This window comes from Poeciliopsis prolifica, unplaced genomic scaffold, assembly GCF_027474105.1.
Source record: "Poeciliopsis prolifica strain line A6 unplaced genomic scaffold, Auburn_PproV2 SCAFFOLD077, whole genome shotgun sequence".
In the NCBI taxonomy this organism is placed as follows: Eukaryota; Metazoa; Chordata; class Actinopteri; order Cyprinodontiformes; family Poeciliidae; genus Poeciliopsis; species Poeciliopsis prolifica.
The window spans coordinates 666410-684735 of record NW_026562452.1 but is presented as its reverse complement, the minus strand read 5'-3'; the positions used below and the strand labels follow the sequence as shown (position 1 = coordinate 684735).

The following is an 18326-nucleotide window of genomic DNA, read 5'->3' as shown; positions in this document are numbered from 1 at the left end:
GCATCACCTTGGCAGAATATGTTTAGTATGTCCTCCTTTTTCTTTCTTACTTCAAGCAATGCAGTAAATCGTTCATGCTGGGCTGGTTGATGCATAATAATAAAGTTAAATATGAGAACTTTCTCACACTTTGACAGTTTACCCTCAAAGGTGCCAACTGAGAATATTCACACTCTGCTAAGTGTTTTGTGATCCCTTCAATTAAAATGTATCTTCTTTTTTACAGAAGGCTTACCGGTACATACTTTTTAAAATGCTTCCACATTCAGGAATGAGTGTTTTGACATGCAGGGAGGATAAAATGTTAACATTAAAAAAAAACAGAAAAAAAAGTCTTGATTTTCTGACCAGGACAACAAAAATAACCAAGACAGAGCCTGCCATGTAGTAATCGTAATTCATTGTTTGTTCACAAGTAGCTGTAGAACAAGATGTATTAATGCAGAATGCAAGGATGGAAGACATGATTGGGGTCATTGGTGCTAAAGTGGCTTGGAGGTTTGACTGTAGATGGCCCCGGCACTTAAAATTCTGCCTTAAGGCTCATATAACTTTAGTCGGCCTCTGGTTGACTTTACTTGCCTATTCGGTTAAAGAAAGGGTTTTTCTAAAATTAGTAGTGTGAAATAATGGTACTGCACTAAAAATGATTTATTTTAAGATTTGTTACGCATCTTTAACAGGGTTTGTAATAAATGTGCCTTGCACTGCAAAGAAAAAGGAGAGAAAACATTCAGAATTTATTCTGAAAAAGCTTTCTGTGACATGGTTAATAACATATATTTATTATATTTAGCACTATGCCAATTAACTGTTTGCTGCATAAGCAGGCATATTAGTAATTAATCCAAACATATATACTAATTGACAGGGAATTTTTTAATTAGAGTTAATGTATGATGTCAGGTTTTTCTATTCGGCCACAAAAAGCTGTTTTGCTTAATTTTTATTGCAATTATTGTAATTCATAGACTTCAGCACCAAACATGAACCAAGAAATAAGCAAACAAATGGAATGCTAAACAGAAAAGTGATTTCAAAGAACAATGAAACAATCTTTTTTCTGTGTTGAATTTAGTGTGTGATTTTGCTTTTTCTGCTCACTTTTCCTCTCCCTACTTTGTTATTCTGTTGGGGTTTTGTGTGAGACGGAGCCACAAGTTATTTGGCACTGCTGGTTTTTGTGCTTTGATGAGCATGTGAAACACTGAGTGGCAAATGGTTGGACAAGAGGGAAGCAGGCTGTGGGCTGTTATTATTCTGATTTTGATGACATGTTGTCTTTGTTTTTCTGCTTCATTCAGGTTTTGTAAATAAATCTGTGTGCAATGAATCCAATTCAGATGTTAATTCCAATTATCAACACATTAGTTGACAGTCAAGACACTGTGGTATCTTTCAAATAGGATTCTATGATGATTTAAGCCATGAATTCTCTCTAAAGTCTAATACAATTGAAATTCAACATTTTAGTTTTATTATCTGAACTCTGCTGAACTAAATTACACAGTTTAATAAAAAGTCTGGGTATTTCTTTTTCTACACTTCAAGCCTAAATATTTTTATTGCAGTTTTTAACTTAATTAGGTCTTTAGTTAATTGCTCACAATTAAGCATTGTGTACATCGGAGACTCGATGAGCAAATCTCTGACTCACAGCTGGAACTGAGGAACATGAACTGATGGAAAAAAAATTTTTGATTTATCTTTAATTATTGCAGAGGCTGTCAATTTGATCTGATGTGAATCCAAGTGACTTCTTCCAATAAAATATGAGGTTTATCAAGAAACAGCTTTATGTAGAGAAGGTAGTGCACAGGAGTTTCACAGCAAAATCAGTGATCTATTGCACCAAGTTTTACCTGAGATGACTTCACCATTTACTGTGGAGTCGTTACAAGTGCCATAAATTTATATTTAGTTATGCTGGCACAAGATCTTTAAAATGCTGCTGAATCCAATGTTCAGAGATACTGAACATCTGTGATAAAAGCAGAACACAGTATGTGTTCGAGTCTACCAGTGCACAAAGTAGCAGGGATCCTTTCTCTTCCTGAAAGAAACCTCTTTGTCTGTTTTTCATATGCACATGTCTCTCACAGTTCTCCAGTAGCATGACAAAATGATTTTGCAGCTCTTACCCTGAAGACAGTCGTCAGAAAATATTAAAGGCAAAAGCTAGTACTGCATAGAGGCTCTGATATACCAGTCACCCTTGACATTCCACCCTACTTAATCCAGATAATAACAAATAACTGCCTGTGTCACTCAAGAAGTCAGTCTTTTAGTTGTGCGCAATAACGTTTTTGTAACCTATATGTGTGCTATAACACACTCCTAGCACGTGGTCACACTTTTAGTATTCATCATAGCTCATCGCTGTCCTGAATGGAAAGGAGAAACTAAGAGACAAAGATCAGCTATTAAATGAATTCCAAACCAAAACCGCCTGGGAATGTGTGTAACAATAGCTTTCTAGCTCTTTTGCCCCAGGGTCCAGTCTGCTCTCAGCACTGAATGACTTTAACAAATGCACACAAATGCATCTCTGAAATTAAGCAAACAGTTTGTCAAATTTTCAAAAGATTGAACTTTTAAATTCTAAAACAATGAAAGTTGTACTACATAAGTGTCAAATCCTTGCTTTAAACTACATATTGAAATGCTGATTAGACGTCTGTATCTCTCGTGCACTACTGCAAAGTTATGCAAATCCTCTTCCTGCTCAAAATTCTTCTTCTGAATGTAAATGCAGGCCAAAAAACTGCTAACTTATAAATCCTTACTGATTTCCTCTCCAGCTCAAGGTTTTGCCTTTCATTTCTATGTGGCATGACGACATCAGCATTCAATGCAGCAATCACTGAATCTTGGCTTTGCGTTTAATTCATAAATATTTTTGCTGTTTCTAAACATGATTTTATCCTACTAGTTTATTCCATAAATATCTCATTAGAATAAAATTCATAATGACTAATCTTACTGATCTGTAGATTGGAATCCTGTTATGTATGCTCAGGTGTATATTTTTTCTAAACTTTAGTAGCAAAAACATGTCCTATTTTATTTGAAACCATGACATCAACATGTTTACTCTGGACTATACATAATACTACCCCAGTTTAATATTGAATGAGTGAACACAACACAAGTATCTTGCTTTCAAGAACCTATTAATAAACCAGTTCTGTTTGTAAATGTGTTCATTTCACCTTATATCGCATCCACTGTGTTAAAGGTAAAGTAAGCACACTTGTCTATTATTGAAAATACAGTTTCATAGTTTATTCTTAGATGTTCACTCATGAGCACATACATACATCTACACATAATTTGTTTGACACCAACACTTATATTCATCTACATTTAAGCCTTATTTGTTCAAGGCTTATATCTGGGTTTTTACAGATATAAGCCTTTTTTGTGTGTTTTTGTGTTTTCTATTAGAGAAAGAAGATGCAATGTTTCTTTGTCTTTGCATTGAAAAGCAGCCATTCAAATATTAAATCAGGAATTTCCCCTGGAAAATATTGGCAAAACAGTATGTGAATCTAATTACTTTAGTTCAGACATTTTATGGGCAGTTTGAAAATCGCCTGAGTTTGGATTCCAATACAACCTCATTTCCTTTTTCCCTCAATTAAATCCTTGTCAGACACCAGCACAGGTTGAGTCAGCAAGTCTAACACAATGAGCCCACCTAGCAGCGTTCATAAGACGCATCCAGTCACACGGCCAGCTGCTTCACATCCAACTGGACCTTTCAGAGAAGCACTTTTAGCCAGCCTGCAACTGCAGTAGGCTTCAAAGATTCATTGCGCTTTTGTGCTCCCTCCTCCACACCATCTGTCATGCTTTTAAGGACAGCTAGGTACTTCTTGATTGACTGCTCCACTGAAGTGAATAACAGGAAACATTCTCACCAGCATAACCTCATCATAGCTTTGCCAAAATCAAAAATGTGCAAATTTATTACAAATTTCACAAGTGGTAGTGATTCATGCAACTGCCACATTATCTGAACACACACTTGGCTCATAGTATTAATTGAGTCTCTGTATATTGTACAGAGACATAAAAAAAATATGGCAATAACACTTTATTTGAGGGCATGTGCATAAGATTGACATGACACTGTCATAAACATGACATAATACCTGTCATAAACATAAGGCAGCTTTCCTAATTTTTTTATGACTGTTGTCATGAAGTGGAATTTGTCAAATAATGACAGTTTTGATGCAACACTTTTTTTAGTTGCACCTAAAGTTGCATTAAAAGAAGTGTCAACTTTGCATTTGTCTGTAAATACAGACACTGGCACCTTAGTTTACATGGCAGCGGATGATTATTTTATTTTTATTGTTCTTTTTTTTCATTCTGTCTGTTTCTTGCTTTTTTTATGACCCATAATTGTGTCTAAATAAATAGGATTGATTGATTGACTTTCAATGCAGAATTCCATTAAAACTTGCATTAAAAATGTCACGTTTCTAACTAAATACGTCATTATTTAATAAATGACACTTCATGACAACAGTAGTAAGCATTAATAAAGACTCCTTCATGTTCATGTTTCAGTCTTATGCACACCCCTTAAAATAAAGTGTTCCCAATATAGCTTCCATTTGAGTGGCGCAATACTTCCAATTGATGTAATGTGGGATAACGAGGGATTTTGTGATTTTTTGCCCTATGTTATCGCTTAATTTGAATGCCTTAAAAAACTTTAATGTATTTTTAAGGCATCTTCATGCTATAGACCAAAACAAAGTAGCTCTGAGTTAGGAAGTTCTAGGATAGTTGTCTGAGTTTTCAGCATATAAACAGTAGACAGTCTATTTCACCCTGTTTGCCAAAATAATGTTATTTCTAAATGCAGCTGCTTTATTAAAAGTACTGTCACATGACAATATGGTCAAAAGCAAAAACCAACGATATTTGTTGATATTTACCATTAAGATATAACAGGTGGCTTTGGAGCATCAGTCTAAGGGCATGTTTCCCAAAGTATTATACCAATGAAAGCCATTTTAAGCATTAAAAACCAAAGATTGATTGCTACTTTTTAAGGGTGGAAAATATTGATAATATAGAAGAAATCAAACCCTGTTTGTCTACAATAAGTTCGCCTTGTGGAAAAAAGAGATTCTGAAAGTTTGATTTATACTATGAAAGTATTTTTCCAGGACTTATTTGCTATATCCTTTGAATTATCTGAGAATATTTAGATAAAGTAAGATAGTAAAACTGAAGTCAGATTGGAATGTTCTCTTTTGTTGAAGCCTGGTTTGAGTCATTAGGGAGAGTAGGTGTCATCCAAACATCATGTTTGATCGGCGGTGAAATCGGAAGGTAAAGGTCGTTAGGAAAGTCCATGAACAATATTGGCGTATGATGAAAGAGAAAGTTGAGAAAAAAAAGAAGTGTAATTAGTGTAATAATATTCCTTCAAAATTTTTGTTATGTATCAAATCTATTAATAGGCTAATCTGCACAGAAACTTTGGCTTTCCCATCGATTGCCCCTTGGAGAAAAATATACTAATTAAAAGATTGTTTCATCTTCTTTCTCTTTACAGCTTTGCAAACAACATTTATAAAGTTACTGAACAGACTGTGGAGCAACATTTGAAACAGAATGCTGGCACCAGGAACACATTATGTAATAATATACAAGTAAATTTTGGAAACTTCAGTCTCTTCATCAACTTTTGCCGTCAACATTTTTAAGTCTCACAAAATGAACATAAAAACTTGTTTTCTATGTAAACTTTGTGCATGTTTGTGCATTGCAGCATTCCTACCTTTCATAGAACAGCTGTAGATTGTCATCCTAAATTACCTCATTAAAAGTTATCATGGGACAGAATTACCTGACAGTGATTTGAATTCGGAACACCATCATCAAGCTGTGGACCACAGCAATCTATTTTTGTCCTCATATCTACGCGCACTCCTCTGCACCTCAACAGCTGTGCAGAATCAGTCAGATCAATGCCAAAGCTCAACCTTTGAATGCTCTAGGTCAGCATCACGGATGTGTGCCAGACACCCTCTGCTCTTTCACTCCATATTGGGTTTGCTGCTCCTCACCACCTTGACCGCCCTGAACCCCCCACCACAATCACCATCTCTCCTCCTGTACATATTTCTCCATCCTTATGTTTCTAATTATTTCTGAAAAGAAAAAAAAAGACATAGCAAGATAAAGATGTCTTTTGAGAACAATAATGTGCATGTTCATATTGAATAGGCTCTAAGCAAAAGCAGATAAAAGCGGTGATCCGTGATACTGAAAGATTTTAAATGGCTTAAAATTTAAGATTTTGAAGAAGTGAGAATTTTACAAGTTCAAATGGAAAAAGTAATCTTCATACTTTGTTGTACTAACATAGATAAAATGTTGAGTTTAAACTGTTCTTGAGCTCAGTTTGTTATAAAATAATTAAAATAAACATGGCTGGAGAACCTTTTATTTAAAATATATTTTTCAAAGCTATAGTTTTCAAAAGACTTTCTTCTCAGACTTTAATTGCACCATATGTAATAATAATCATAATCAAAATAATAATAATCAAAATAATAATCAATTACATGTGACTGTTTTTAAGTTCAGGAAATTTGTTGCCATTATGGATGTTTTTGTCTTTTAATTCTCTCACTTGTTTATTTTGGTTTTCTATTGGTTTATTATGTGTCACATAATATGACGTCTAATTTGACACACTTGTGTGAGACAAAAGGTGTTCTCCTTCAAACAAAGGATGTGTAGCGCATTAAATGTGTTTAATATGTGTCACATTTAACACTCTGCCAAAAGTGAATCTGCTAACAGACTTAAACTTACTCTAGGCTTCTCTCCTATTCGATCAACTCTGTATTAAATACTGTTAATGGTGGCAATATTCTTTACCGGAAGAGTTAAGTTTAATTCAGCTTGGAGCCCCGTACAATTTTAGACCAAATGGCAGATAAGGAGTAATCAATATTATTTATTATTAATATCATACAGGTAATGTGATCTGTATTATGGGCAAATACATTTGATACAGAAATGCTCTATGAGGTTTAAAAGACTAATCAAAAGCAGCAAAGAAAAACATTCCTAAAAGCATCACCTGGATGTGAAAAGAGATGTTTTGCTTTTATTCCAATATTGTTCAAGAAATTAAAGACTGCAGAGCCAATGGAGAAAATTTGAGCACAAAAAGTCTTTATGTAGGGACTATTCACCTGATGGCTGCCCAGAGAAGTACAACATTTCTCCATTTTCATCTGCAGCATTGTGAGTAGTGTGAACCAGTGAAAAAATCAATAATAATTCAGAATAACAAGGTAGCAATTGTGGAAACTTAACCTCTTCTGCTAAACTAATGGTGGTTTGTTGTCGTACCCTCATGGGGATAATAAAAGGCTGTATTACAAGGGTAGATGATGCAAAAACAATTTATCACAACACAAAAATCCATTTGCACTCATGTAATTTGCAAAAATCCTTTTCACAGTTGCCAAGAAATTGTCACTTGCCTTTCATCACCTACCAAAGCTTTCTTGCACCCTTTGGTCATAAATGTTAATGAACAGACAATCCTTCCACGACATTCTCCAGTGAGTATTAAGTCTAGATATGTTATACAGGTTAGTTGGTTGCTAAGAATGTTTGGAAATTTTAAAAATAAATCTACACATGGAAAATGGATTGGTTATGGTTGAATAAGACACACAGGACACATTAACAAGAGATAAAGATAAAGAGTAAAATAAAACAGAATCCTGTCAACATCCAGACAGGATTCTGTTAAGACTTGCCGGGATAAGTGGATGTTAAGAACATAAAGACTATTGGATGTTGGTGTGTGTGATAAACTGACATGGATTTTAAGCTAGAATCTCTACACACATTATTGGAAATGAATGAATGCTTGCTTAGTTGATATTTACCATTATGATTTTTAAATATTAATCCATTGTGGGGATCTCAAGCCATTCCTACACCAAAAACAGTCTATAGTTCCTTCAGTGTGTAGGTCTATTCCCAGTCTCCTCACAACAGTACATGAACAGAAAATCTCTGAAGAGTCACTATCCTAATGAAATACGTAAATCACAGCATAAGACTCCTTTCAGTGAAGAAGAGCATTGGCTCTACTCAAAAGTAACCCCTGGGTGACAGAGCTTGTTACCTTTAAATCTTAAACCATGCCCAGCAACCCTAAGGGAAAAGCTTATTTCAGCTGCTTGTATGCAGGATCTTGTGCTTTCAGTCAGGACAGCACAACGTGATGATAACTGAGGGTTGGAACATTGACAAAGCGTTAAATCAGTATCTCTGTTTGTTGGTTCTTTTCTTCACCACAACAGAGCAGAGCTGTGTCTGCATTACTAGAGATGAGACCCCAATCTCTCCCACTTGAGACAGAGATATATCCTGTACTTGGAGGGAGTCAGTTGAGAACTTGAACTGATTCATATCTTCCACACATGGCTGAATACCAATGGAATCACAAGCAAAACCACATTATGTGCATAAAGCAAAAATGAGACCTACAGGTTCTGCAAATGAATAACCAAAAGCCCATAAAAGCATCCCTGGCACACCCCACTACCAACAAAATGCCTCATTAAATGCTTTTTTTAAACTTTCTCAACATGCAGAAAGCACATCTGGATGAGAAAACTGAACCTTTGTAGAGCAACCTGGAAGGAGGAGGAAAAGGAAGATATTAAACTTTTCAAACCCAAAGTCATGAGGTTTTGAATTTAATAATTTTTCTTCTTTCACAATTGGAGTTGAATCCTAAAAGACAAAGATAAAAAAAAATTTAAAAAAAAACAGTTTTAACTATGTTGCATATATATATATATATATATATATATATATATATATATATATATATATATATATTTATATATATATATATATATATATATATATATATATATATATATATATATATATATATATATATATATATATATTTTTTTTTTTTTTACAAATAATGTTTATAGAACATGTTCATAGCATAATTTTCTAAACATGTTTTCAGGATAAACACTGTAATAGTGTTCCAGGTCAGAGGATACAATAAAGAGTAACCTGTTAAAATTCCATCATGTTATTGTGTTGAGTATTTCTGTTGAAAAGTGCATGAGACTGCTATGTTAATGCTTACAAGAAATGTCAAATTTGTGTCAAAATAAGACTGAATTTTAAGAAAAAAATATTTTTGTAAAAGCCTAAATTTACTTATATGCTAATATCTCAACTGTTCATAAAGATATTTTTTCATGCTAGATGATTATATGACATACTTTTTCTTATCTGAAGCCCTGAAACAATCATAATTATATTCCTTCCACATAATGAGCACCTTTCTGAACCAATGTCCCTCGTGGAGAAACATTTTAACCATACCTAATTTGTGGCATTGACTTTCACGTGTAAGTGTAAATGTGTTTGAGAGAAAATGACAGAGGAACCTGCCTCCCAAAGCCCAATGGGAAAAAAAAAAAACATGGCAGTAGGGGCAGCTGCAGAACTGACCCTGCCAAGGACGGAGAGCTTCCCATGTCTGTTCAATGCCGTGAAATGGGTCATTGAACAGCTAAATGGTGTCATTATGATGAGTAATTAAAAGAATACAGCTGAAGACTCCCAAACTACCCTTTTCTCTTGGTTCAGCTGTGTTGTGTTCCCATGGTTCTTTGCAGAAATGCAGCTGATATAGGCGACTTTAACTATCACCTCTTTCTCTTAAATGCATATTGGTAGCTAATTAAATTGCATTAACTATTGTCTTTTTATTTAGCAAAAACTTGCAGATTCACATTGCTGATTGATGAAGATTAGATTTTGCCCATGCTTTTCATCTGGTACAGCCTGCCGCACACTATGAATCAAAAGATATGAGAGCATCAAACTGTTTTGCTTGGAAGAGACAGGGTATAAATTGAGCGCTACGATGTGTCTATGTGGGAAGGAAAATTGCAAACTTAGATTGCAGCATTCTGTAGCTGGTCTGTAAACAGAAATACACCAAAAAGAATAAAAGACAACCAAGTAATAAAGGAATTGTGTTTCATCTCCATTAAGCTTATTTCAGGAATACAAAGTCTCCATATTTCCTTTGTGCAACCTTTTTTGATGTCATTACTTCAGTTTCCAATAAAAATGCATAAAAGATGTGCCAAAGTAGCCTTCCCCGGGGCAGCGTATGCATTCTCACTCGCTTTGTAGGGAAGTCATTATGATGATGGAGAGGTAGGAGGAAGTTCCATGTTTGATTAATTAGTAAAACTAACTTTCGTAAGACCAGGAACTGAAAGAGAGGATTTCAGTAGCTTACGCTTGTTAGATAGGGTTAATGAGGTGAAAAAAACCTAGTCCTGAAACCAATTTTGACTCTGCGAAGAGAAAGAAGGTTATCCTCTAAACACAGAGTTATTGGGGAAAATCAGTTCAATGTAGAAGGAATACTCTTCCTTCTCCAGATGCTCTTTCATCTGCAGAAGGAAGAGCATTTCCATGCGTCTTTATCAATCTTTGTTTGCAGAAATCAGCAAGAGAAATCCAGAAAGATCTGCCCTCCTGGAGAGTATCAGGGATGTGTTCTCTAACTGAGGAGTCCACCCCAGATTCCAGCAGTAAGTACTGTACAGGTGTTTAGCACAGATGTGTACATAACTTATTTCAGCAAAGGTTCTGCATGAGCAAACGTACTCCTAAGAGGATCACATTACTAATCCGCTGGTCAATACATATGACGAGAACAGTACTGTGCCAAAGCCAAGTCATTTAAAGGACATGTCATCCTGAGTGTGGACAGCATGAGTGTCCCTCTGGGATTTATGCTGTGTTGAGGTTGTAAGTTACACAGTGACAGTTTTAGCATAAAGGTGAGCAAAATAACAATTTTACCTAATTTACCTTTGTTTTATGACAGCTTAAAAATGTAACTTTCCTCTTATTAATGGTGCATTTTCTGTACATTTCACTCTTTAAGGACTGAATGCAAATTTGTATCAGTTATGCCTATAAAAGTGAATGAATATATGAAACAGACCTGAGTGTGTAATTACTTTTGTTAATTTGGAACTAATTAGTCTTTAATCAAATTAAATGTTAATTAAAAATGTTTCTAATTACAGTATTTGAGCCAAAGAGAGACATGAGTCATCCAAAGCTACATGTCCAACACTGCCTGTTTTTGGTTTGTTTTATTAAATCGGAAATTCTGTTGTACCTTGTATTTTTTTTATGGAATAGATTTTAGTCTCTGCGTCATCTTAAATATTGATCTTTCATAAAGGAGTCAATAATTTTATAAGCAAGCTGCTTTTAGTTTTTCAATAAATTAAAGAAAACAGTTTAGGCTTTTTTTCCTTTTTGTATCTGGGCAACAAGTGAAGGCTTTCGATGGCTAGAGTAGGAACAGAGTCAGGAGATGCATGTGCACTCCTAAGAGTTAGTGCTAATTAAGTGGACCTCACTAAAGAGATTTGACCCTGTGAATCACCACAGACTCATTTTCTTGCAATCTGTTTTCCTAACTGGTACAACCTTTTAGCACAGCTGACTCACATGTTACTCAGATGTCATGTAACAAAAAGCAATAGGAGGTGCCCTTTGGATTTATTATAACATTTGTCACATGGTTCAACAGAAATCAAAAGTTTTTTTTTTTTTTTCCAATCATTTATTCCCTTGTGTTATTAGCTTCGCCAATGACTCTGAACTGTAAAAAGTAAGAAAAGAAGTCTTTTTTGGTTATACAATAAAACTTTCCATAATTTGTTGTGTATTGTCTTTCAAATAAAAAGAGAATAATAAATATTAATTGGAAATTAAATACATAGATGTTTCAACTTTGCATATGCACGTCTCCGTGTATGTCTACACGTATTTTGTGTTTTGTGTCCTAATTGTACAACCAGAGTGAAAATTACAACTCATTTCAAGTCATTAGTCATTGGAATGAATGTTCCTCGGTCTGAGTTACCAGCGTTTTAGCCCTATCATGCTGTATAGTCCCAGCTCCTCCATCAACCTGAATTTCTAATCGATGACACTGGAGAAGAGTTATTTGAATGGATTACCGTAAAGAGCACCATGGATTAGCCTCAGAGAGACTTGGATCCCACAGGGAGTTTTAAATTGCTCACATAAAGTGATTATAAAACATCTGTATGGTCGGCAATTATACAGTTCGGTTCTCATCGAAGTAATCCCGGCCTGCCTGATGATTTGCTGGTGCATTTATAATACTCCAGCTTGTTAAACCTCATTTTGGCTGCAGTCCATGTTGGTAAACATAACTAACTAGCTAAATTTTTACTGAAGGCTGATGCAACACACCTTATTTTCCCTAACTGCCTCATTCATGATTTAGATTGAAAAGAATGTTTGATTTTCACAAATAACGGAGAACTAAGTGTTTTAGTTCTTGATGAGCAAAAACATCTTGGAATAGGCATTAATTTCCAATGCTGAATATTTGTTTATTGCATTTCCCAGAGCTTAACTAATCAATGTGTTCTGCTAGCTGCCATCTTCTTTAATGCTCAGTAATTATTTTTATAATTTATTTCATGTCTTCACTATATAAAGTTTTTGGTGAGAAGCACATCTATCAAAAATGTATTTTATAGGCTTAGATTAAAGGTTTTGCTGTGCAATCGGGGGAAGCCTTATTAGCAAACACTCCACAAGTCATCCCATTTTTAACAGTGCCAGACACCTTTATTGACGCCCCTGGTAAGGCTGTGTAAGAAGCGTTAATGCAACTTTTATCCAATTATCTTGTCTCACAAAAAAAATATAGAACAACTAAACCTCTGGCTTGAGTAAATCTAGGAAAAAATTCCTAGGAACGTACAATTGTGCAAAATAAAGTCAACAACAGCACAAATGTTAGAACTGTTTTTTGACAATGCACTGTTGTTTAGTCAAAAAGGTAGCATTCAGTCTTCTAAGACATTCGACAAGGCTGCTGGATACAGAGAGAGGAATCCTGGGCTATTTCTCATTGCACAAACACTAGATTAGATTGGCAAGACAAAACAAATCTACTTCACAGGTTTTGCACGAGTACGGGAACTGTGACAGTCATGAAAAAATATACATTTTTATGAATAATTGTAATTTAATTGTAATCTTTCATTTGTAGTAAATTCCCAGTGACTAATTTTATTTAAATTGCTCTGTTAAGAGAAGCATTACCACTAACATACTTAAGAGTGGCCACAAGCTCCTTTTTAACATATTTATAATTTTTTGGGCTCCGAAATGTGTTGCCAAACAATATGCTCTGACCAAAACATATGGTGCAATTAAAGTCTGAGAAGAAAGTCTTTTGAAAACTATATCTTTGAAAAGTATATTTTAAATAAAAGGTTCTCCAGCCATGTTTATTTTAATTAAAGCAATCATTTTCTAATATGAGTTGTTCTCCCTACTGAATAAAACGTCTAAAACAAGCTTTGTTTGTTTGTGATGGTTGTTTTTTTTTTGTTTGTTTTTGTTTTTTCCTGAAACTAAAGTGTAAAATTTTGCTGCAGAGAAAGAACCAAAAAAAGCAAACAAAACTTTCAACTTCATTGCCTTATCTTTTTTGATAAGGCAATGAAGCATTATTTCAGGATACTTCTCTCATTTGTGATAAGGCAATGAAGCTGAAAGTGAAAGGAAGCTGAAAGGCAAGAAATGTGAAAGACAGGATGTAACATGTAAAAAAAAAAAAAAAAAAACAAGATCAGAAAATAAATACCTAAATGTTAGAAAAGCAAATGTTGGAAACATAACCAAAGACTCAATCATCAAATGTCCCTTTTGAAAGAAGAGCTTCACATCTTCCACTTGTTATTTATTGCCACACATCCAGTATTTGGCTTCATTGAACAAAGCTCCTTTATACCAACGTAACAGAAAAGAGGCAGCGTTTGTGGGAACTGGAAATGGATGATGTAATTATGAGGGTGTTTTGCTAGTCTGTAATTAGACATCTGCACCAGCCATAACCGAGGATTGGTACTGTACAGTTAAAATCTTTACAGACTTACTCCAGCTGTGGTTTAGAATAATTCTTGAGAAAAGCCCATGCATTTAGAAAAACATGCACAACTGTTTCAAAATTAAATATTACTTGCGAAAATTAGACATTGTTTTCTTCTGTTATGTTTCTGTGCCACAGTTAAAGACCAAGTATGTAAAAGAAAAAAAAGAAGAAAAAAAAACAGGATATTGACAACAGGCTTTTGACAGACAGCTGTCAGAGTTTTATTTCAGACTCCCTAATGACTTTCTTTCCACACTGGTGATAAAACGCTGTGCCACCTTTTTTTCTATATGACAGGATACTTCTCTCAACTCATGACACCTCAGTTCTCCACTCTTATTACATGCCATTTACTTTGTGAGGCAGCACAAGACAAAGTCTCTCCTCTCATCTGAAAGTTAGACATCAAAATGAAATCAGACCTTAAAAAAACCCAGCATGTTTGATGTGTTGTTTTGAAACAAACTGAGGATTTATATTTCTGCTCACAATGCAAGTTGTGTATCACAGTATATCTATGGCAAATCAGACATAAGGATGCATTATTTAAATGTTCTCAGTCATCTGGAAATAATCTAAAAAGGAAAACAAAACTTAATTCTAGTGTAAAAATAATGTTAAGACAAGAAATTTGATTTGTTCCCTGAATAGATTCTGTGTCCATACTAGTCACTTATGGATCACCTCAAAATATAAAGTCTACATCTGCAGATGGCAGAATTATCACCATAGAAAAGCAAAGATCACTTAGGCTTCGGTTCATTGCCTACAAAGTAGAATGAAAAATCAGACGCTATGCATCCCTAGTGTAGATTTTATTTGTGGCCATCTGCTTTTGTTTCCTCCGTATAAAAGCTGCCCTTGGTGTTAATGTCGTTTTCCCCCTAATGTTTCACATTCATTTATTTTTTAAAGATGTTTGCCAGCTCATTTTGACATTACAAAATGCATTTTATGTAATGTCAAATAAAAGTATTATTTCAAACCAAGATGTTGAGAATTGAGTCTTTGGAACAATTAAGGTGATTGTGTTTTTTTATTTTTCTGAACTTATCAAACTTTTGCAATTGCAAATGACTCACTGTCGACAACAAATTGTAATGAATGTAACGTCAGGTGTATAAGCCTCCCTTGGTATCCCCAATCGTGTGTAGTTTCTTTCATAACTCTTTTTCTGGTGTGAAAGATGACAAGACTGCAGGATATGAGACAGCAGGCCACTGAAATGAGAAAACTGTCACAACATCATTAGATAAACCATTTGCAAAATCCCTATTAGGTCTCATTCTCTGTTATTTCATTCCCTTTCTTTATCAACATTCTCCAGTAACTGGGAAAAAGGTAGTCACCTATTTATGAAGAGGCTTTATTATTTTCACATTTTGTAACCTTATTGTGTCTCTTAGATTTTATTTTTTGTTTTGGGGAGAAATAGTGCTTAAGCTTGTAATTTCACCTTAGAGCTGTAAAGATGTGTATCAATTTCTGACTCCTGAACTGGGTTGCAATTTGACACCGTAGTGGCGCAAGTTCCACAACAAATCATTCTGGCAGACTGCTTTGAAAATCCACCGTGGTTCAAGCCATTAGTAATCTATTGTGTGAAAAAAGATGTTAGTGATGTAAGTTTGTATCACGTCAAGGTTACTATACAGTAGTTAAAGAATGTGAACTAGTCATATTTAATTTATGACTGATCATTGGCAGAATCCATGGACTACTGTAATGTTTTTAATATTGTAATGACTGGGAAGGTGTGTAGATAAAAGTGAGCTTTTGCCTTCATAATCATTAGTTGTTATTTAATAAGGCTGTAAGCTTCTGTCTTACGAGCCTATGTCATGAAGTCATCTATGAATCCTGAACTTTTGAGGTGTCAAATCCATTTTTCACCAATATTTTTCTGGGGGATGTTTCCATCTTCAAACTAAGGCTGTAGGCAAGTTAGCTTCAAGACAACCTCACTCTGCTGCTTTCTTTCTGCTGCTAAAGAATTCATTTGCACGTTGTATTCTATCGTTTTGTAATGTTTTGCTATCAGATTTACTACTACTTATTTTTCTTTTCTTTTCTTGGAAAAAGGTGTTTTATAAAATAAAATCAAAGATAATTGGTTGCAGGTTATGTGGTCCAATATTGAAATTTTAATACCAAAATAAGAAAACATATACTATAATTAAAAGTGTAATGAACACACATTGTGTTCATGTGAGAACTATTCAGCTCTATTAAATTCAGTTTATTTATATGCATTGGCATCAAGTCACAACAAATGTCATCTCAAGGCACTTTGGAAAAAATAAAAAGCGACAGTGCACCAGGACTTGGCTCACTGTGAGCTTCTATCTGCCATAACTTAGTGGGGGTTTGAAAAGACAGAGCCTAGATTAAAAAAAAGAGAGAGAGAGAAAGAGAGAAACACAAAAGCTCTGACTCAGAAGTAAATTCTTTATTGAACAAAAGTAAAAGTTAATGGCAGTAGTAACTCCTTTAGTGGCCTTATCAAGGAGAAACGCTCAACTAAGTTCTGGGCTCTGAGTTTTTAAGTCAATAGTAGTCATTTGCAGAAAACAAGGGTTACTTATTAGAAAAAAAATATTAGGAAAACATAAAGTAAATGCTTTTTTCAAATTGACATGATTAAAATTACTACTACTTGAATGTTTTACATTTAGCAACTGCATCCTCTGAACTGACTTGAAAATATACCACTAGTGGATTTGTAATGTGCTGAGCTCTCTTTTAGGTGCACTTTGACTTTTAACAATGGGCCTGTTTAATCTTCACTCTCAACCTTAAACCCTGGTTGCATCCCCTGCTCCATATTAGGCTCTGACAAATATGTCCTGTCAGGAAAAACACCTTTTATTTTCAAATCACAGACAGTTTCATTGTGGAGGTGAAACTATCACACAAGGAGGTTGTTTCCATTTGCCACCATGGAGTTCCCTTTCACTTCTGAACTTAGTGCAGATGGATCAAACTGCAATACAAGGCAGGCTTTCCTAATATTCTTTGGTAGATCCAAAATGATTTTTCTTCCTGTCACCTTACTCAGCTGTGATAGCGTTTTCTTTAAAACAAGAGCAAGTTCGGGTTGCAATATGATGATCTTATTGCCCACCAAGAAACTAATCTGCAGCTGATTTTCCAGAAAATCTGTACACCTGCTTAAGAGAGAGACATCTGTTTAATTAATATGTCACTGAAGTTCCTATTTGCTTTCAGGAACCACCATCTGCTCAATGTTGCATTCACTGAGGGATTACTAAACAAGTCCAATACAAAGAAGCAAATCTGTTTAGATGATTAACCCATATTTGAGTAAAGTTAAAACCACTAAACAGACAGTAAGTTGAACTTTCTCTTTCAAATCTAATTCATTTAACATGAACCTTGCTTTATGTCAGTTTTTTAGGGGAGACACTAATCTCAAAGTGATAATGGATAATGTGCACTTCTTAAATGTGTCAGGTAGCCCTGCAGGGTCAGACAAATCTGCACATTAATGCTCCTCTTCACAGCCTCTCAATCAGAACATGGAGGGATGCTGAGCTGTCAGTCAGACGCATGGCCCTGCAGTCCGGTGTAATTGAATTAGCTCCAGTCTCTCTCTGAAGGTTAATTGGTGTTGAATCTTTGCCTGAATGTGGCAAGGTAATTGACAAAGATAAGGAGGGCTGTCTTATCTGAAATTTTTGTCAGCATGCATGAACTTTATCACTTCACTAACAATTAGTCATTGAAACTGTAGAGGAAGAACTCCTTTTACATTGTTCGGTTTAAATCCTCACAGATTGATGTTTCCACAACTTCCCTGCGTGGTCAGGCCTGCACAGGAGCTCCCACTTTTGTTCAATATGTCATGAGTCAGCAGCCGCAGACATGGCTGGCAGACGCTTTGGCTTGGAGGGCAAAATAACGTGGCATTTTGATAGTCAGTTGATGGCCTGGAAAATTGCATTTAAACCTTCAGGTGTTATTCTAAGTTGTAGCTTATTCTCAAATATACTGAATTAAATTAAACTCTACTTTGCTCCTGTCCCTTTGATAAATGTTCTCTATATTCCAGTTGCTTCCCCTGTTCAGTATGCATCCTGTAAAGCTGAACTGTTGTGGTTTTATTATAGATTGTCATTCCTTAAGTCAACAGCAAAGAGATTGCCACAGAAATGCTAAGAAGGTGGTGCAGAGGGCCATGCAGGATGGACTTATCTTCTTTCTGGTTAGTAACGATTGCAGTCAGCTGCTTTAATTCTCCTCCAGGATT

The 18326-nt window shown here is 35.0% G+C and overlaps 1 protein-coding gene across 2 annotated transcripts in view; it reads left to right on the top strand.

The window, feature by feature from the left end:
* Nucleotides 1-18326, top strand: part of elfn1a (extracellular leucine-rich repeat and fibronectin type III domain containing 1a) — a 78122-nt gene that overhangs the window by 46541 nt on the left and 13255 nt on the right. Inside the window, exon 2 of one of the 2 annotated variants that reach the window (XM_055021576.1) lies at nt 10556-10646. The exons of the other annotated variant lie outside the window; for it this stretch is intronic. The gene's annotated coding sequence lies outside the window, so the exon portion shown is untranslated. The remainder of the gene's footprint in view (nt 1-10555; nt 10647-18326) is intronic. 2 annotated transcript variants of the gene reach the window in all.